General features: G+C 42.3%; 1 long non-coding RNA gene across 1 annotated transcript; it reads right to left on the bottom strand.

The window, feature by feature from the left end:
- Positions 1-7,240: 7,240 nt before the first annotated feature.
- LOC111775183 (uncharacterized) lies at positions 7,241-14,222 on the bottom strand. Its single transcript, XR_002810676.2, has 2 exons — positions 12,898-14,222; positions 7,241-9,297 (listed from the first exon to the last, which is right to left on the bottom strand). It is a non-coding gene; the product is annotated as an uncharacterized lncRNA (long non-coding RNA).
- Between the last annotated feature and the right edge of the window lie 6,161 nt (positions 14,223-20,383).

The following is a 20,383-nucleotide window of genomic DNA, read 5'->3' as shown; positions in this document are numbered from 1 at the left end:
CATTTACCTACCTTTTGACCCAGGCATTGTACTGCTAATTATTGACCCAAAAGAAAGATTAATTCATGAAACAGCTTTATTTATAATAACCCCAAACTGGAATCGATCTAAAGGTCCATTGATGAACAGAGTAAGAAATTATAGTATATCCATACAAGAAAACACCACTCAGTAATATAAAGAATGAACTATTCAAACACACAACATGGATGAATCTCAAAATAATTATGCAAAATGAGAAAAAAGGAAAAAAAAGAGTAAATATTTTATGATTCTATTTATATAAAATTCCAGAAAAGGCAAACAAGTCTAGAGTAAAAGATAGTAAATCTCTGATCAGGGGAATAAGAAGCCAGGGAGGGAGACAGGGATTATGAAAGGTCATAAGGTAACTGTAGGGGTGATCTATGTATTCATTATCATGATTACGGTGGTTTCATGGGTATAGACATGTGTTGAAACATCACATTTTGGGTCCAGGCTCATGCAGGCACCAGTAGCAAGTGGTCCATGCACTGCTGCATTGTGAGACTTTTGGAGAAGTGATGTCAGCAAGATGGCACAGTAGGAGATGCCAGCCTTTATCCTCCCACAAAAAAGACAACTATCCACAAATGAAAATAGCTTTGGAAGGGCTTAAGAGTCCAATTAAGAACCTATAGTGACAGGGTAGAGCAAAAAAATGAAACATAACCTCACAGAAAGAATCGCTGGGGAGATTGGCTTACTTAGGATCTAGAGATGGCGGAGAACAAAGAGGAAAGGCACAGGCTATCAGTATCAGCCACATCATGGGTGTTATCATGGTCCCCCATGACCTTCTCTACAGAGTCACCTGGCAGCCTTTGCCACTGAGTACCTAAACATCCCCAAACCAGCCACAGACTCCCCATAGCTTTCACAGCAGAAGCCCCTGCACTGTTTGTCAGCACAGACCCCAGTGGCCTGTTCCACAGAGGACACCAGCAGCTTTTGCCTCTGGGATAACCACAGCCTTTGCCACCCTGTAGCCCTCAGGGAGGGAGATGTTCCTGTATGTCCCCGCTCAGAAGGAGCTGCTGCTATGCCACCCTGGGATCAGAACTGGCAGCTCCCTCCATTTCCATGCATTCCCTCGACCCCAGAATCCCAGCTCCTCTGCATGTGCCTGCACTTCAGACCCCAGATACACAGCTTCTCCACGTGTGCCCACATCTCAGGCATCAGAACTACTGCTGCTGCAGACTACCCAATGCCCCCCAGAGCCACTGTTGATCCCTGAGCGCATATGCTCCAGTCTCCAGCTCTATAGTTGATCTGCACATGCCCATGCCACAGACACTGGAGCTACAACCTCTGCAGGCTAGCCAGTGCTCCAGATCCCAGAACCATTGTCCCTCTGTGAGCACCCATGCTCCAGACCTCAGCTCCACGGCTGCTCCATGGGCACACATGCATCAGACAGCAGTACCACTACCACTCCGAGGGTGCCTGCAGCCACACATGGCACAAAGGGAGATTCCTTTAACTACAACATACTCCATAGGAGGAAAAGAGACCAGGAGGTCCCCAGCACTTTTGCCACCAAAGACCCTAACAGGCCTTGCAAGCAGTGTAGACACCAACAACACTGGCTGTTGAGGACCTTTGCAATCTTCACCGCCACTGACCTCAGCTGATGGAGCTGCATGGAGACTATGCTGCTCAGCCTTCCCTAGAGCTAGAACCACCACACTCCACCCAGCTGGTGCCCTTGCACCCACTCGCAGGTGAAGGCCTTTCCCCATGCAAACCAGTCCATAAAGTCTAGAATCTGCATATTGCTCAATCAAATATGCAGGTATCAAAACAGGCTACAAGAAACATGAAATATCAAGGAAGCATGACACCACCAAAGAAACACAATAATTTCCAGTAACTGACCACAAAGAAATGGGGATCTATGAATTGCTGAACAAAGAATTCAAAATAATAATTTTAAGGAAGCTCAGCACACTACAAGAGAACACAGAAAATTCAATGAAATTAGGAAAACAATACATGTACAAAATGAGAAGTTCAACAAAGAGATATAAATAATAAAAAAGAACCAAACAAATTTTAGAGCTGAAGAATACAATGAATGCGATGAAAATGGCAATAGAGAGCATTAATATAAGACTTGATCAAGCAGAAGGAAGAATTTGGGAGCTGAAAAACAGGTCATTTGAAATTATCCTTTTAGAGTATAAAAAGAAAAAAAGAATGCAAAAGAGTGAATACAGCCTACCTAAGTGATGGGACACCAACAAATGAAACAATATTTGCATCATGGGAGTCACAGAAGGTGGGGGGAAAAAAAGCTTATTTAAGACAAAATAGCTGAAAACTTCTCAAATCTGGGAGGAGATATAGACATTCAGGTATATCAACCTCATAGATTGCCACACAGATTCAACCCAAACAAGACTTCACCAAGACATATTATAATAAAACCATCAAAAATCAAAGACAAAGAGAGAATTTTGAAAGAAGCAAGAGAAAATAATCATCTCATATACATAAACTGACAAAAAGCTATTTGCAGATTTCTCAACAGAAACTTTCCAGGAAAGAGTGGGATGACATATTCAAAGTGCTGAAAGAAAAAACTGCCAACCAAGAATAATTTACCCAGCAAACTATCTTTCAGAAATGAAGGAGAGGTAAAGATTTCTCCAGACAAGCAAAAGGTGAGTGAGTTCATACCACTAGACCTTCCTTACAAGAAATACTAAGGGGAATTCTTCAGGCTGATATGAAAGGACACTAATTAGTAACAGAAAACATACGAAAGTATAAAACTCACTGGTAAAAGTAAGTACATAGTCAGATTCAGAATACACTAATGCTATAATGGTGGTATGTAAATCACTTAACTTTGATATGGAGGTTAAAAGAAAAAAGTATTAAAAATAACTGTAGCTACAATAATTGATTAATGCCTACACAATAAAAAGATGTATATTGTGCAATCAAAAACAAAATGTTGGGGAAGGGGAGTAAATGGATAGAGTTTTCCAATGAGATCAAAGTTATTATCAACGTAAAGTAACTATTATAACTATGAGATGTTTTATGTAGGCCTAATGGAAACCACTACAAAAACCTACAGTAGATCCACAAAAGATGAAGAGAAAGTAATCAAAGCATATTACTACAGAAAATCATCAAACCGCAAAGGTAGATAGCAAGAGAGGAAGAAAAGGATAGGGAAACTACAAAACAGACATAAAACAATGTTGAACATGATGGCAACAGTAAGTTATTACTTATCAATAATTACTTCAAATGTAAATGGATTAAATTACCCAATCAAAAGACACAGAGTGGCTGAGAGGATTAAAAAAAAATAGCCCCAACTATACCCTGCCTTCAGAGACTCACTTCGGCCTTAAGGACGTATATAGCCTGAAAGTGAAGGGATGGAAAAGAATTCCATACAGATGGACACCAAAAGAGATTAGGGGTAACTACATCTCCAACAGACAAAATAGAATTTAAGTAAAAAAATGTCACAATAGACTAAGAAGGTCATTATATAATGATAAAGGCATCAAATCATCGAGAGAATATAACAACTGTAAACATATATGCACCAAACAATGCAGCACCTAAATATATTAAGCAATATTAACACATCTGAAGGCAGAAATAGACAGTAGTGCAATAATAGTAGAAGACTTCAATACTCCACTTTCAACATCCAGGCAGAAACTTAATAAGGAAACATTAGACTAGAACTACCTTTAGACCAAATGGACCTAACAGACATATACAGAACATTCCATCCAACAGCAGCAGAATATACATTCTTCTCAAGTGCACATAGAACATTCTCCAGGATAGATCATATTTCAGGCCACAAAACAAGTCTTCATAAATTTAAAAAGATTGACATAATATCAAGCATCTTTTCTGACCACAATGGTATTAAACTAAAAGTCAATAACAGCAGGAAAACTGGAAAATTCACAAGTATTTGGAAATTAAACAACACTCCTGAACAATTGAAGAGTCAAAAGAAGAAAGCAAATGGGAAATCAAAAAATTTACTGAGACAAACAAAGAGGGAAACACACATACCAAAACTTATGGGATTCAGCAAAAGCAATTCTAAGAGGGAAGTTTAGAGTGATAAAGGCTTACTTAAGAAAAAAATCTCAAGCAAACAACCAAACCAAACCCTAAGTTAGCAGAAGGAAGGAAACAACAAAGATTTGAGCAGAAACAAATGAAATAGAGACTAAAGAGGCAACAGAAAAGATCAACAAAACTAAGAGCTGGTTTTTTGAAAATATAAACAAAACTGACAAGCCAAACTTAAGAATAAAAGAAAACTCAAATAATCAACATCAGAAATGAAAGAGGAGACATTATAACTGATACTGCAGAACTATAAAGGATCAAAAGAGAATACTATGAATATGCAAACAAATTGAACAACCTAGAATAAATAGATAAACTCCTAGAAACATAGAACCAAGACTGAATCACAAAGAAATGGAAAATCTGAATATATCTGTATCTAGTAAAGAGACTGAATATTCTCCCAAAAAATAAAACTCATGAACATATGGTTTCACTAGTGAATTCTACCAAACATTACAAGAAGAATTAACACCAATCCTCATCAAACTCTTCCAAAAAAGGAACAGTTCCAAACCTATTTTACGAGGCCAACAATACTCTGATACCAAAGCCAGACAAGTATACTACAAGAAAAGAAAATTACAGGTCAATATCCCTGATGAACATAGATGCAAAAGTCCTCAACAGGATACTAGTAGCCCAAATCCAACAGCACGTTAAAAGGATCACACAAGACGATCAAGTGGGATTTATTCTAGGTCTGCAAAGATGGATCAACATATACAAATCAAGAAACGTGACACACTACAGTAAAAAATGAAGGATAAAAATCATATGATCATTTCAATAGAGGAAGGGAGAACATTTAACAAAATTTAACATCCTTTCATGATAAAAACTCTTAACAAATTAGGTATAGAAGGAATGTACCTCAACATAATAAAAGTCATGTACAACAAGCCCACAACTAACTTCATACTCAATGGTGAAAAAGGAAGAGCCTTTCCTCTAAGATCAGGAACAGGACCAGAGTGCCTACTCTCACCACTCCTATTAAAATAGTACTGGCAGTCCTAGCCAAAGTAATCAGGCAAGAATAACAAAGTCATCCAAACTGGAAAGGAAGAAATAAAGTTGTCTCTCTTTGCAGATACATTATCTTATATACAGAAAACTCAAAATACTCCACTAAAAAACTGTTAGAACTAATAAATGAATTCAATAAAATTTCAGGATACAGAATTAACACACAAAATTGAAGAGTGTTTCTATATACTAACAATGAACTATCTGAAAGAGAAATTAAGAAAGTACCCCATTTACCATAGCATTAAAAATAATTAAGTGATTAGGAATAAGCTTAATCAGGGAGGTGAAAGACTTGTACATAGAAAACTATAAGAAACTGATGAAAGAAAATTTAAAAGACACAAATATATGGGAAGATAGCCTGTGTTCTTGGATTGGAAGAATTCATATTTTCAAAATGTCTGTACTACCCAAAGCTATCTACAGATTCAATGCAATCCCTTTAAAAATTCCAATGGCATTTTTTACAGATAGAAACACAATCCTAATATTCACATGGAACCATACAAGACCCTGAATAACCAAAGCAATCTTGAGAAAGAAGAACAATCAGGAGGCATCACACATACTGATTTCAAACTATTCACAAATTCATTGTACTCCAAACAGTGTGTACTGGCATAAAAAACAGACACATAGACCAATGGAACAGATAGAGAGCACAGAAATAAATCCACACACGTACAGTCAACTAATCTTTCATAAGGGCACCAGGAACACACAATGAGGGAAAGATAGTTTTTCAGTAAATGGTGTTGGGAAAATTGGATATCCACACACAAAAGAATGAAAACAGAACCCTATCTTCCATCACTAATAAAAATTAACTTGAAATGGAGTAAAGATTTAAATGTAAGACTTGAAACTGTAAAACTCAAGAAAACGTAGGGAAAAATCTTCTTGACATTGGTCTTGGCAATGATTTTTTGGCTATGACAACAAAAGCACAAGCCACAAAAGCAAAAATAAACAAATGGGATTGCCTCCAACTAAAAAAATTCTGCATAGCAAATAAAACAATCAACAGCATGAAAAGGCAACCTACAGAATGGGAGAAAATATTTGCAAACCATATATTGATAAGGAGTTAATATCTAAAATATATAACAAATCATACAGCTAAAGAACAAAATCACCTAATGAGACTTAAAATTGGGCAAAGGACTTGAATAGACATTTTTCCAAAGAAGGATATGCACATGGCCAATGAGTATATGAAAAAGTGCTTGACAACATTAATCATTATGCGAATCAAATCCACAATGAGGTATTACCGCACGGCTGTTAGGATGTCTGTTATAAAAAAAACAACAAGAAATAACAGGTGCTGGAGAGGATGTGGAGAAAAGGGAACCTTGGTACACTGTTGGTGGGAGTGTAAATTGGTACAGCCACTCTGGAAATCAATATAGAGCTTCCTCAAATTAAAAATAGAACTACCATATGACCCAGCAATCCACTTCTGGGTATATCCAAAGGAAACAAAATCAGTATCTCAAAGAAATATCTGAACTCCCTTGTTTATTGCAAGATTATTAACAACAGCCAAGCTACGGAAACAACCTAAATGCCTATCAATGGATGAATGGAAAAAGAAGACGTGGTATATATACACATAATGGAACATTATTCAGCCATAAAAAAGGAAATCCTGCAATTTGTGACAACATAAATGAACCTGGAGAGTATTATGCTATTTGAAATATCAGACAGAGACAAATACTGCATGATCTTATATGTGAAATCCAAAAAAGTCGAACTCATAGAAACAGAGTAGAATGGTGGTTACCAGGGGCTGGGAGTGGGGGGTGTGGGAAGTGGGGAAATGTTAATCAAAGGGTGCAAACTTTCAGTTAAAAGATGAGTAAGTTCTGAGGATCTAATGTACAGCATGGTGACTATAATTAATAATACCACACTGCATATTTGAAACTTGTTGAGAGTATATCTTAAGCATTTTCACCAAAAAGTTAAAAAAGTAACTATGTGAGGAGATGGACGTGTTAAATAACTTGATTGCAGTGATCATTCACATGTATACGTATATCAAATCATCATGTTGTAGATTTTAAACATACACAATTTTATTTGTCGATTAGACCTCAGTAAAGTTGGGGGAAAACACATTTTATTCTTTAAGTATACAGAGTTTACATTAATTATATCTCAATAATGCTTTTAAAAAATAGTTTCACGTAAAAATCTGGATCTCCCACTCCTCTTGAAACACCCAATCTGGCAAACCTGTATTGACTCCACCATAACTTTCCTCATGGCTTGGGAGGGGCAGCCTTGTTGCAATGGAAGCAATGACTAGCAAGCAAAGAAGGACGTTTCTACATGAGTCACAAGACTTATGTCTGGACTACATTAAAATATTTCCTCCCATTCTCCATTTTCCTGCCTACACAGCAGTGGCCTTCAGGTGAACAGCCCAGGTAGGCTTTAAGAATCCAGAATACCTCCAGGTTATTTGCTCTGCCATTGACCTTGGCCTTAGGAGAGACATAAATCTGAAGGTCTTAAGAAAAACTACACCCTTGTCATCAGAGTTACAGTGAACAGACCAGAATATTTGTGAAAAAAACCTTTAGATGTGGCACATCCCCACTAGCATGCTACAGGCACCCCCAACTCTGTATCATTTATATCCAGTGTTCATGTATCAATTATAATTATGCTTAGACCACTCATGATTTCCCTCCAGGGAATGGGATAAAGAGCGCAGAGGTCTGTGTTCACTGAGCATGTTGGGTGGCCTGATACACCCTTGCCAACTGGTGAAGTGACATGGCTTCTTCCACAGGTACTGGCAATGCTCAAACTCGGGCAAGGGCCTTGGGCTGATGACAAAGTGCAGTGCAGCTCCTAAAGTTCCCCACATACTTGACACACATATAGCATCTCTGCAGTACGGACGTTCGGTGTGAGGCTCAACTTTTGGCTGAAGGCTAGCTCACAGAGGCAACTCTCAGAGCTTCCCTCTGACGTCAGCCATTACATTGAACAAGCAGATGGCACACTTCCTGTACTCCTAAGGCCTTTCTCCAGTGTGAATTTTCTTATGGTGAGTGAGCAAAGGCCATTGAATCTTTCTTAGTCACTACACTGCTTCTCTCCAGTGTTAATGGAGCCAGGCTTGTGGCTAAAGAAGTCCTCATATTCATGGAACTCCTAAGGCCTTTCTCCACTATGGGTTCCCCAGTGCTGAACGAGTATGGATTTTAGGCAGAAAGCTTTCCCACATTTACTGCACTCATAAGGCCATGCTCTGGAGTGAGCTCTCTGTTGTACAACGAGGCTGGAGCTTTGGCTAAATTTCCCACGTTTGTTGTACTCAGAAGGCCTTTCTCCAGTGTGGATTCTCTGGTGCTAAACAAGTGTGTCTTTGTGGCACAAGGCTTTCCCACATTCGCTGCAGTCATAAAGGTTCGCTCCAGAGTGAACTCTCTGGTGTAGAATGAGGCTGGGGCTTTGGCTAAAGAACTTCCCACATTAGATGCACTCACACGGCCTTTCACCAATGTGAAATCTCTACTATGCAATAAGGTAAGAGCTTTGGCTAAAGAACTTCCCACATTCAGTCCTTTCTCTAGAGTGGATTCTCTGGTGCTGAACAAGTGTGATTTTGTGACTACAGAGTTTCCCACATCTCTCTACATTCACAAGATCTTACTACAGTGTGAAAGGCCTTCCTGCACATGGTGCTTCTGTGCGGAATCCCATGGCTCTATGTGGCCTGGTGCTGGACACGGCTCAAGCTGGCCAGGGGCTCTTCCCACCATCCACATGCAAAAGGATTCACTGACATGTGGACTCCGCAGCTCTTAACAAATGCAGTCCCATAGTCATCCCTTTTGAGGTGCTTCTCTCCACTGTGCTGCTTCCAGTGCTGGGGGATGCTTGTAATGAACCAGAGTTATCTCCCACAGGCCGCACACATGTGCAGTCTCTGCCCGGGGCACATTCCCTGGTGCTCAGTCAGGAGTAAAATGTCCTTCAAGACTGGGACACACATCCCACAAGGGTAGGCTTTCTGGGTAGTTGGACCTGCCTTGGGAGCCCTGAGTTGTGACACGCCTTGAGAAGGTGCCCCCTCATCCTCCATTTGAAACCAACCTGAAAGCAGAGAAATGTTGGTGAAGTACATGTAGACTTTGGTGGGAGGGGGCGGCCCCATCACAAACGTGTATCTTACAACCTCAAGAATGAGTACAGAGGACGGCAGGGAGGAGGACAAGGGGCTGAAGCTGGGGTAAGGAAGAGTCTGCTGTGCGGCTGAGCCTGGAAGATGACACACTGGGGAGGTCTACTGTGGGGAGAGGACACAGTGATGGGATGTAGCACAAGAAGGAGAGGCCGGGTCTCCAACTCACTTCGCAAATGGCTTTCAGCAGGCGCTTGTCTGCTGGTGGCAAATGCGCGCTGTGCTAAAGAGTGTTCAGACTCTGAAAGACCAACTGCAACCGAGGAGCTGGTGTTCAAGGACTTCTTAGGATATGTACACATCTCACAACATGTCACGTGTGGCTCAGTGTTGGAGAGCACTTCAGAGGGAGCAGTGGAGAGAAACAGGGGAGACTTGAAGACCAGATAGGTGTCAATTAGCCCTGGCCAGAAGTTAGGGTAGAAATGACAAGGGGACAAAAATGTCAAGAATGGGACTGAAAGACAGAAATGAGTTATGGTCAGTCCTTGGTACGAAAATGGTGATGGGCCCTAGAGAGGTTCCTGGTATGATCTGAACCCAGCCCTCATGTTGAGCCATCCTCCACTTCCCAAGGCCAGTCCTCCTCCAGGGCCTCTTGCTGTGGCTGGAGTCATGTCTGCCCTGCCAGCACTAACATCTTTCCCCTCAGCTCCAACGGGACAATTATGTCTATCTGGGAAGACACAAGTCCTAAGGGAAAGACAAGTGAGTGGACAGCGCCGGTGCAGAGTGACCGAGACCACAGGAAAGAAAAGTAATACTATTACAAAAAGAACCATTGAAAGGTGTCTTACAGGAATAGCCAAGAGGTCCCCACAAGTAGTGACCATTTGGTACCTGCAATTTTTGGCACAGTCAGGCACAAGGGAATGTCAGCTGGAGGGAAGGGGGCAGAACCTGGGGCAGAGAGGTACAATGAATCTGCACGGTCACTTTGCCAGGGCGAGGCCAAGTCTAGTGGGATCCACTGATTCCCCCGCAGTCCCTGCAAGGCTTCTGGGTTGCAGATACTGGGGCTGTTTGGGAAGAGGATAAGAGTGCACCCAGCCCAGCCCTGGTACCTACAGCACCTATGCAAGAAAACCCAGGAAGCGAGCAACGGCTACAGTTTGGCCATAGGAAGGAAAGAGTGGCCCTGGCAATGTGGGGAAGGACACAGTCCAGTCAAGGACACTGGGGTGAGTGTGAGGGACTTAGCCAGTGAGGCCAAAAGTGCAAAATTCTCCAGAATCATATCTCAGTACAGGAGTCTCTGAGTCCCATCAAGAAGCTTCCACGCCTGCGAATAGTAACAGCTGCATCCTCAAAGGTCATATCACCCTACCATGATGGGGAGAGTGGTGTCCCTGAGCAGCCTCTCTTATCAGGACCCTCAGCCTATTCATTTCCCCCCAAAATATCCACTCCCTGCCCACCCTCCTCCCCAGCTCAACTCTTAGGAGATACAAGGCAAGATGCCACTAGTGCCCCCTCTCTGCTCATGGTCTTATTGATGACTGTGTCAGCTCATAACTAGAGGCATGCGGGCAAATAAATGCCATCTAAGCTCCGGGCCAGGCATGAAGGGCCCCATCCCGTCTCCTCCCAGCAAATCCCCCTGGGGTCCCCCACATCACGCCTCCCAGTACAGCCAAACGCAGGCTCAGCTTTCTCCATTAAGCTCTTAGAGCCAAGTCCCCAGGACCACCTGTTCATGCTGTCTCCCTGGAGCACATCACTCTGTGGACAAAACTCTCTCACATTTAACAAAAATATATTGAGATATAATGTATCAAATCAACACATTTGTACACCTTAAACTTATGCAATGTGAAATGTCAACTGCATCCTTCACGTTTCTGACCTCCCGCTGCCACCACCAACTCCCTGACCCACACTACTGGCATCTTCCTGGCCTCCCCACATGCCACTCTGCACACAGAGAGCATCCACGAAGAGCCTGGCAAATGCAAGCAGGATTCCATCCTGCCTGACCCCTGGTGGCCCACACTGGCAGGGGAAGCCCCTGGCCCTGCTTTAAAGGCCTCTTCACCATGCCTTTTCCTTACTTCAATCTCAGCCACCCAGAACCTCGTGCAGGTGTCAGATACTCTAAGTCCTCTTCCACTGCTGTGCTGCACACACTGTCCCCACACCAATCTCAGCCTTCCTCTTTCCATCAAAGCCTCATCCAATGTCCACCCCTACTGGTTCCCAGTCTTCGATAACTCCCCCGTTTGCTCCTGAGTTTATCCACCAGCCTGTGTGAAACTCTCCAGTCTCCACAATGGTCACCACAAAAACCCAGTGAGGCTTTAGAGGGGAGAGTAAGCACTGTCCTTGGCCTCACTGTCATCGCACGTCCATTACTGCTATGCTTCCACATCCATCTCATGTCCACTCGCCCTTGGAAGCCTTGGCCATCTGCTGGATCCACCTCTCCCTGACACGCACCTCTTCCCCCGCAGCCACTACTCTCCCTCATCTGTCTTTGTGATGCTCACTAATCTCAATCAGGTGCTCACGAAATAGGCCCAGTCCTCTAGTCTCGCCCTCCCATTCCTTGCCCCTTAGTACCACTGCCACCACAACCTGAAGATTTCCCCTCCTAAATGTGACTCACAGCTCTACCCTCGTCCACACACAGGATACCGCCTTGTGATGTCTCCAACCTGAACTCCTACACTCAAATCCAGACACATGCATCTTACCATCCACTCAACGTTTCCACTCAGAAGTCTCTGGAACATCTCGGACTCAGTATGTCCAAACCTAACTCCTGATATTCCTTCTGAAAATTACTCGTCCTGAAAATTACTTCCCCATTTCAGTTAATGGCATCCCCTTCCTTCCAGCTGCAAAGGTCCCAAACCCTGGAGTTATCCGTGACTCCTCTCTTTTCTCTCTTACCCTCCTCATCAGAAAGTATAGTCAGACCTACTTTAAAAACAAATCCAGAAGCTGTAAGTTTCTCCCACCTCCACAGCCAACACCCAACACCCAGTCAGTACCAATACTCATCAGGACTATTCGGTACCCTCTCACCTCACCACTACTTTCTGTTCCCCAGTCTGCAGCCAGGGGAAGTCTATTAGGCCCTGATTCAGGTACCCCCCTCCTCCACTAAAATGTTCCAAGTATTGATTCCTAACACCCTCAGAACAGAGGCACAGTTCCTCAGACAGCCATTCTATGCATGACTCCTGCATCCCTGCCCTCTGTTCCCACCAGACACAATGGAGACCTGCAGCTCCCTGAATTCTGCCAACTCAGTGTCACCTACAAGTATCTGCAAATGCTGATCTCTGTGCCTATAATACTGCCCACACAGCATTCTATTGGTTGTCAGAAATGGAAACCCTTCATATGACTCCTGGGGTGGGTTCAGGACACCGAGTCTCAGGGAACCCAGGAGCCCTAATCCCAATGGCCAGGAGGGTGGCAGGTGCAGACTTCCAAGATACCACAATGCCAGAGGCTACATGGGTGGGAGACAGGTTGGGCGAGGGCCAGAGATACCCTCTACTCACCTGTGCATGGTCCATAAGCACTTCTGCAGCCACAGGTCCCCGTGAGAAGAAGAAGACTGTGAGCGATGGGCATCCCTGGTGGGGTTTCAAGGGTTCAGCCAACCCCTCATCCCTGTTCTGGAGCAAGGTGACCTCCATTTGAATGTCTAACTTATGAGCCTCAGTCACTGGTGTAGCCTGTTATCAGCTGTGTGATCTCGGACACCTCAACCTCTCTGTGCCTCAGTGTCTTCTTCTGGAAAATGGGATAGTAAGGGAACCAACTTCATAGGGCTGGTGTTGGAATCAAACACTGTAGTACATATTAAGTGCTGAGTATATGCTAGCACTAGCCACAGAACAAAGGCTTTTGTCAGTGTTCTAAATGCAAATGAAGTGATGGATTTTGAAATTTTGAATGTATGTTTCAGCCACCTTTAAACATTTAACAGAATACGTTATTTAAGACTTTCGATTTTAGCATGTTAGCATTCTGCTTAGTTATGTATTAAGAGATGAACCAAATATTAAGTGCTTTCATAAATTTACCTTGTTAAATCCATGCATTTTTTATTTTAATTGACTACCTATATTACTCATTTAGAGGAATAGTGATTGTTCAATTTGGAGATAAATGCTGTTTCTGAAGTTCACAAGTTAAAAATGGGGGCAGGGAAGGTAGGCCTTCGCCTCTAGGTGGATGTGAGTCCTCTATCCTTAAAAGAGCCCTCTGTCCCTAAAGTCTACTTGCATTGTATCACTTCTACCCCTGGCCAGGATCCGCTTAACATCCCCTCAGCTTGACTCAACTCTGAACAAGTTTCTTCCTCACTATAGGTCCCTGGCCTCCCTTTTCTTAGAGCAGGTACTTTAGGAAATTTGCAATTGTAAATTCTCTCTCTGCCCCTTAAACGGTCTGTAAATCTCCTCCCAGCCTCTTGCCAGTTTTACAACCCAGGGAACGTCTTTTTCAAGGACTTGGGAACCATCTTTCTGAAATATAAACATCGAAGGAGACAGCACCCTTATCTCTCAGTCTCTGTGGGAGGGTAGGAGCCTAACTTCAATAGGTACCAATTAGAAAACACATAAGTCTTAATCACAGAGGAAAAGATCTGCAAACTCAGGAATAACTCAACGTGCTCAACAGATCCCAGTGATCGACCTCCCCATCCAACGTCCTCCAGGACTTTCCCACCAGCTCCCTCCAGCACTTGAAACAGCACTCTGTTTCAGTGGAGTCGTTTGGTCTCTCTCCCCTCTTGCAGGGGTCTTCCATAAAGTCTTCCTCGCCCGTCTGAACTGTGCCCACTGCACTTTTCCTCCGACACCCGTCTACAGCGACCGCTCTGGTCCGGCCCTCACCGTGCTCTCCCGGGCTCTGTTGCAGTAGCTTTCTCAAGGTCTCCCACTTTTACCCCTCCCCCAAGTCCATTCTACCCTGAGCTGCCTTTGGGAACCTTTTAAAATCTTATCTCAGACCAAGTCTCTTAGTTCAAAACCCTCCATGGCTACCAGCGCCCTCAGAAGGAAGGCCGCACCGCGCAGGCGGCCAGGCCGCTCCCCATCTGTCTCCTGGAGACAGGAGACTGGCCCCAAGTCTCCGAATACTCCACTCAGCCGCACCTCCAAGCCTTTGCACGGGATGCTCCCTCTGCCTTGAAGACGATTTATCTGTCAGAAATGGGACTCCACCCAGGAATGCGCCGAAGTCCTGAAGGAAGGGCCTGACTGACAGCGAACCGAGCAGGCACCACTCGCTCGGGTCTTCAGGATTCAGAGGCGGGAGTCCCCAGGGGTGAGGGTTTGGGGGATGCAGCACCAGCCTGTGCCGGACCCAACAGGGCTCAGCCACACGCCCACCCCGGCCAGCCGCCTGCACCGGGTCACCCCAAGGGGCGCCCTCGCCGAACCTCAGAACCGCCTCTGCCAGAGGGGACATCTACCGTGGCCTCTTGCTCACTTGACCCTGAGCTCCACCAACCACTTAGAACCAGAACAAGCAGACAGACTGGAAACGACGTTTGCGACGAAAAATGCCGCAAAGCTACATCCGGAAAACACCGGAACTCCTGTCTACACGCTTTTCGCCCACACCGAAAGGCGTCTCTCCAGGGCCTTCATTGGTCCAGCGCCGCGGACGCACAGCGCAGGCGCATCTGGGTAATGTAGTTCCTCCCAGGCCGCCGGCCTTGAGGAGGCGCGCCTGCTGCAGACCGCAGGGCACAGGCCAAGCGAAGGGCAGGGCTCTGGCAAGTGGTTCCCCGAAGCCCTGAGAACCGGAGGAGGTCTGGGTCCTCTTAAAGGGATGCGCTCAGATTTGCATGGAGTGTAGCATGCAACTGACCACAGAAATGTTCACAGACCTGTTTTCAGATATTATTCTCCAAAGCTGCAAAATCAAATAGACACGCTATATCACAATGTCAGTCTGATACAAAGTGTGTCCTCCGTTAGCTGGGAACGAATAAATATTATCTTGTTTCTTTTCAAATATGTGTAGACTGAAACTTTAGAGTTCAATTTTGTGAGTCATTTGGTCAATGACAAGAAAAAACAAACTCCAGACAACACCATGAGGGGGATGATGGAAGAAGGGATGTCAGGTGGATAGTGGTGGTGCTATGCCACTGGTTCAAACAGAAATCTTCCCAGTCTGTGTAGCCAGTGATTGTTTCCAATCCAGGAACAACACTGTTTTGTGATGATAATATTTCTTAATTCGTATGCATATATGGGGGATCAGAATTGGCCACCCTAAAATGTGTCTCTTTGGCATGAGGATTATTGCGAGTTTGTTATGTTTAAAAACTGCAGACATGGGAAAAGCTCTGAAAACCAAGTAGAAGTAGAAGCTACCCTTTGTAAGAGACATTTGTATTTGCAGGGGAAATCTCCCTTTGTAAAGATTGTCTCTTCCTCTCTGTACCAGGAACACTGGGTGGGTGGCTGTCCCCCACCACCTCTAGAGAGGTGTCTCCTCCCTGGAAACTCTTATCAATGGGAAGGCAAGGACTTAAATCTGCACAATAACCTTACTTTTGTTTACTGTGCTTTTCTGGTAATCTCCCATAACTGACTCCCCATCACCCCTGTCGACGAAAATAATCCATAACCAATCTATAAATGAAAATTTGGGTGAGTTTATTCTGAGCTTAAATCTTAGGATTATAACCCGGGAGAGTCTTTCCACAAAGGAACAGAGCACTTCAAAGAAGTGGGGGTACACAGGGTGGTTATATACCCTCAAAGAGGGTGTTTCACATATGATTGAAATGTCCCTCCCACAATAGTCACAAGATCGCCCTGTCAGCACAGCGCTTGATGGACACAGCAGGTAGTGGGTCTGCTATCTCGGTGGGCGTAGCAGGAGGCAAGTCTATTGTCTCGAGCTGGGTGGTCACAGGTGAGCACAGCAATCAGTTTCTAGCCTAAGGAAAGATACTTAATCCTTAAGGAGACGCCAACGTTGGGAGGGGGAGGGAAGTTGCACCTTTATCTTAAGGGCCTTTGTTCTTGCCATAGGGAATCTCTAAAGCAGATATACAATGCATGCTCAATGGCCTCAGTCAGGCCCTTTTGGAAAGACAAGGTCAGGCCGAATTAGGTTTATACCAAATGGCTTCCTCATATACTCCAATATATCCTATTGCTTGCCATTTTTGTTTGTCGCCCTCAACATCCTCCTTTGGCTTTAGCTGAAGATGATATTTAACGTAACAGCCTCCACCGTTTTGGTGAGTTACTCAGTTTTCCTGGGTCTCTCCCATGTACACATGTTATATAAAGCTTTGTATGATTTTCTCCTGTTATTCTATCTCATGTGAATTTAATTCGTAGCCCAGCCAGAAGAACCTAGAGAGTAGAGGAATTCTCTTCCTACCCAACACTTACATTTGTTAGAAAAAAAAAAACCCAAAAACAAACAGAGCCAGACGTAGTTAACGTAGTAAAAATATTTTATCCAGGAACTATTGCAAGAGTGACACTAGACCTCAGTATGAACTGGGCTCTTCTGAATACAACAAGTAAAAGTGGGGATTTATAGCCAAGGAGCAGTGTGGAGGTCAGTGGATGGAAATTACTGAGAGGAAACATCAGGGGTAAGGGGAATTCTGGTTAAACAGACCTAATAGGATTCTTGCTTAAGGAAGGCCAGCATGATCAGATAGCACCTGGGGGATTGTGGGTGATGAGGAATTTGATCAGATATGGAGTGTAGGGGATTCTGGCTAAACTGACTTATCAAGATTTTTGCTACAACTGGGCAATGCAGGCCACCCATGGAAGGATGCCAAAGTCAAGGCCTAGAGGGCTTAGGGGAGCCTGACTAAAGTTTAATTCAGGGGAGTCTTTGTCATTCCTTCCTGTTATTCAAGGAAAGACGATGCAATCTTCCTTCCCCTGTAATCTAAGTCCATTTCTTTCTCAGTCACTTTTTGTTCCTTAAGGACCAGCTGATCCATTTGCTGAGACTTAGTAGTAAAAGATATTCGCTGGATGATGCGAACAGTCAGGTATTTAATGTAGGGTGTTCCTAAGAAAATAAAAGAAAAACAAAGATTAATGACTGAAGCAGACTATGAAGCTAGTTTCTAAGTCCAGAGGGCAACCCGTCAAGAAGATTTCTAGATGTTGGGCTCAGAACATCTTTTGCAGTTTGAATGTCTTTAGTGATGGCATTGGGTGTTCTGGTGAACTTTTCTGAGTGACCCACACAATAGCAGGCACAAAGGTTGCCCATACATAATCTATTGTGGTAATTTATCTGAAATTTCTATCAAGTCAGCCAGCTTCAGCTTGCAGGGCTTTGAGAAAAGAGCAATTTTAGTTCTCAGTGATACCAAGTCAGGAGGATGAGAGAAAAATTGTAAATGTTAATTACTGACAAACTGTGCAAGAGGCAGGATCCAGTCCAGTTTACAGGCGGATATCAAAGTAGAATGTAAAATGGAGTTTACCAAGAGGTGAAAAATAGCTTGAAGACAATGGATAGGATTATGATGCAATAGCCCACAAGGGTGCACTTAAAATTTCTCTCTACGGTCATCCCCCTTTTGATTCTTGTGTACAAAATAAGTCTGGTCTTGTTAGATTTGGCCTTGTTTACATCAGTGCAGCAAGAATGGCAATTTACCACACAGACATTTTTAAGTTTGCTTTGCTGTAACTTTTAATAAGGAATCTCAGATGAGACTTTTAGAAGCTTCTCAAGGCCAGGAAGCCAAGCCAAGAATTCATCACCAGATTTTGCCTTCAATACATATATATTTGGGCAAATTCCTTTCTTCTCAAGATCCCCAAAATATCCTAATGAGCTTCTTTACTCACCTGTAAGGCTGAGAACACTGAAAGTCAAACGCCAGGCTGGTTTTTCCAAGAGAGCTTTGTAATCATTGACTCCATAAAGTCAATATTAGTTCCTTAAAACTGTCTCATCATATTTGCTTTTAAACATCTTTCTCAAATATAACATTCCAGTGGAAGCCTTGGCAATATAACCAGTGTTTCCAATTATGTCCTGTTATGAAGAGAACTGATTCTCATTGAACTTCTGCAGATAACTATATTGCCATAAAAATAAGAACACTCAGTAAGAGTTTCTGAATTTTGGAGGTATCAGTCAGAGAGAAAAGATAAATGTTTCATTCTTATTCACAGAAGTAGAATCTACTAAATTGCTGTGAGTTATAGATAACTTAAGAGTAGAAGAAAAGGGTTCCTTGTATCCAGAATGGAACCTTAAGAACTAGCAATGTTCCAAACAAAAATCATCCTTCATCAGTTCATTTCATCCCATGTAATGAATTCTCATTCCACTTGATCTTGGGGTAGCAGTTTCACGAATTCATCGGCTTCTCTGCTAGTGTTCTGGAAATTCTTACTTAGTCCAATGGTATGGTCTCAAAATTATTTAAGCAATGCCATTAAAAGCCTATACTCCAGAGTATCTGTCAAAGTTCTTCCTGTGGGTTTCTGAGACAGTCCTTTCTTTTGAAGACAAATCATTTTGGCTGGTAGCTGATTGTAAATGCCTTCAGGAGAGAATCAGAGTAAAACAAAAACTATCTATGGGTGACAAAAGGCCATGTTTAAAGATCTGATAAAAGTTCACTTGACAAGGAAATTTGGTCATTCCTCTGACATATGACATTTTAAAATAATAACTGGATTTATGACTGATAACATTACACCAAGAGATATCATGGCAGCAAGGGTATTGACAAATATATGAGCTTCATACAATCTCTGAAGTATTTATAATAATAGCATTTACCCATACTGGTATAACCTAAAGAAGTTTAAGTTTCACTTCTCATTTGACAATGCTTCCCGTGCTATTTAGCATATTAAATAAACGTAACTATTTTGTAACATCTCTCTTTTTACAAGGTGAAAGAACAAATTCTTTGAGATTCTCCAGGGCCCTCTGGGAAATCTCAAGATCAGTTCTACAACAAGAAGATTTCATTTAGGATTTGATTTTGAGAAGACAAAATTGTCAAAAGTGTAAAAAACCCTAGCACTTTTAAAAAGTGAGAAGACTGGTTCTCTTAAATAGTTGAGGACATGATAAAGGTTAAAATTAAGTAGAGGATATTATTCTGGTAAGACATGAATTTTTTGTTTCCTAGATGGATTATTTAAAAGGTAAAGAAAAATCTTTTACAATCTCTTATTAAGAGCAGACCAATAATCCAAGAAAACTTTGTTGTTTTAACAGAGAGAAAACTAAACTCTAGTTTTGTATCAGCACACTATTGAGTTCATTTTTTTAAACCTATAAATAAATCCATTCAGTCTTAGCCAGCTTTGACCACATAATATAAGATTCCTTTTCCAAAAACCTTCTACAACTTTCCATATACACTTAGGTTTTGTCCTGTATTTTTCCTTCTTCTCATTCTAGAACAATAAGTCATCTAACTTCTGAACAAAATTACTCTCTTTTTCCCTTAACAAAAACACGTCTTTCATACCTTGTATACTTTTTCTTATCAAAAACACATCCTACTTTCCTTGCATACTTTTCATACAAAGTTGTTTCCTTTAATAGTTTTAGTAGTTTTATTTTCATATATTGATTATCATTTTTGACCATCAGCACTCTTTATTTTACATAGAAAACTAGGAAGTAGACAATTATGACTTGTCTGTCACATACCAGGATTCTATAACAGGCTAGCAAATTTTATGAATATGCCGTCTCACAATTTCTAGAAACGTAGTTTCTTTATAGTTTTTTCATGTGACAAAAAGAACGTTTATTAACAGACAAATATATTTTGTCTCTCTATACTGTACAAAAATAAGAAGTCAAACGTATATAAACTTTTGCTTAGTAATTAATATTTTGGTACTTTATCTAACTTAGAAATCATCTACAAATTAATCAACTTTTTAAAATTTAACTTTGCATATTTCTAGGGTTTCAAGTTGCCAAAAAGATTTTGGAGACTATGTTTAGGCAGACATATTATAACATTAAACACAGCTAACCATCATT

Source organism: Equus caballus, chromosome 10 (assembly GCF_041296265.1).
Source record: "Equus caballus isolate H_3958 breed thoroughbred chromosome 10, TB-T2T, whole genome shotgun sequence".
NCBI classification, from domain to species: domain Eukaryota; kingdom Metazoa; phylum Chordata; class Mammalia; order Perissodactyla; family Equidae; genus Equus; species Equus caballus.
The sequence above is the reverse complement of the archived record's forward strand: the minus strand, read 5'-3'. Positions and strand labels throughout refer to the sequence as shown.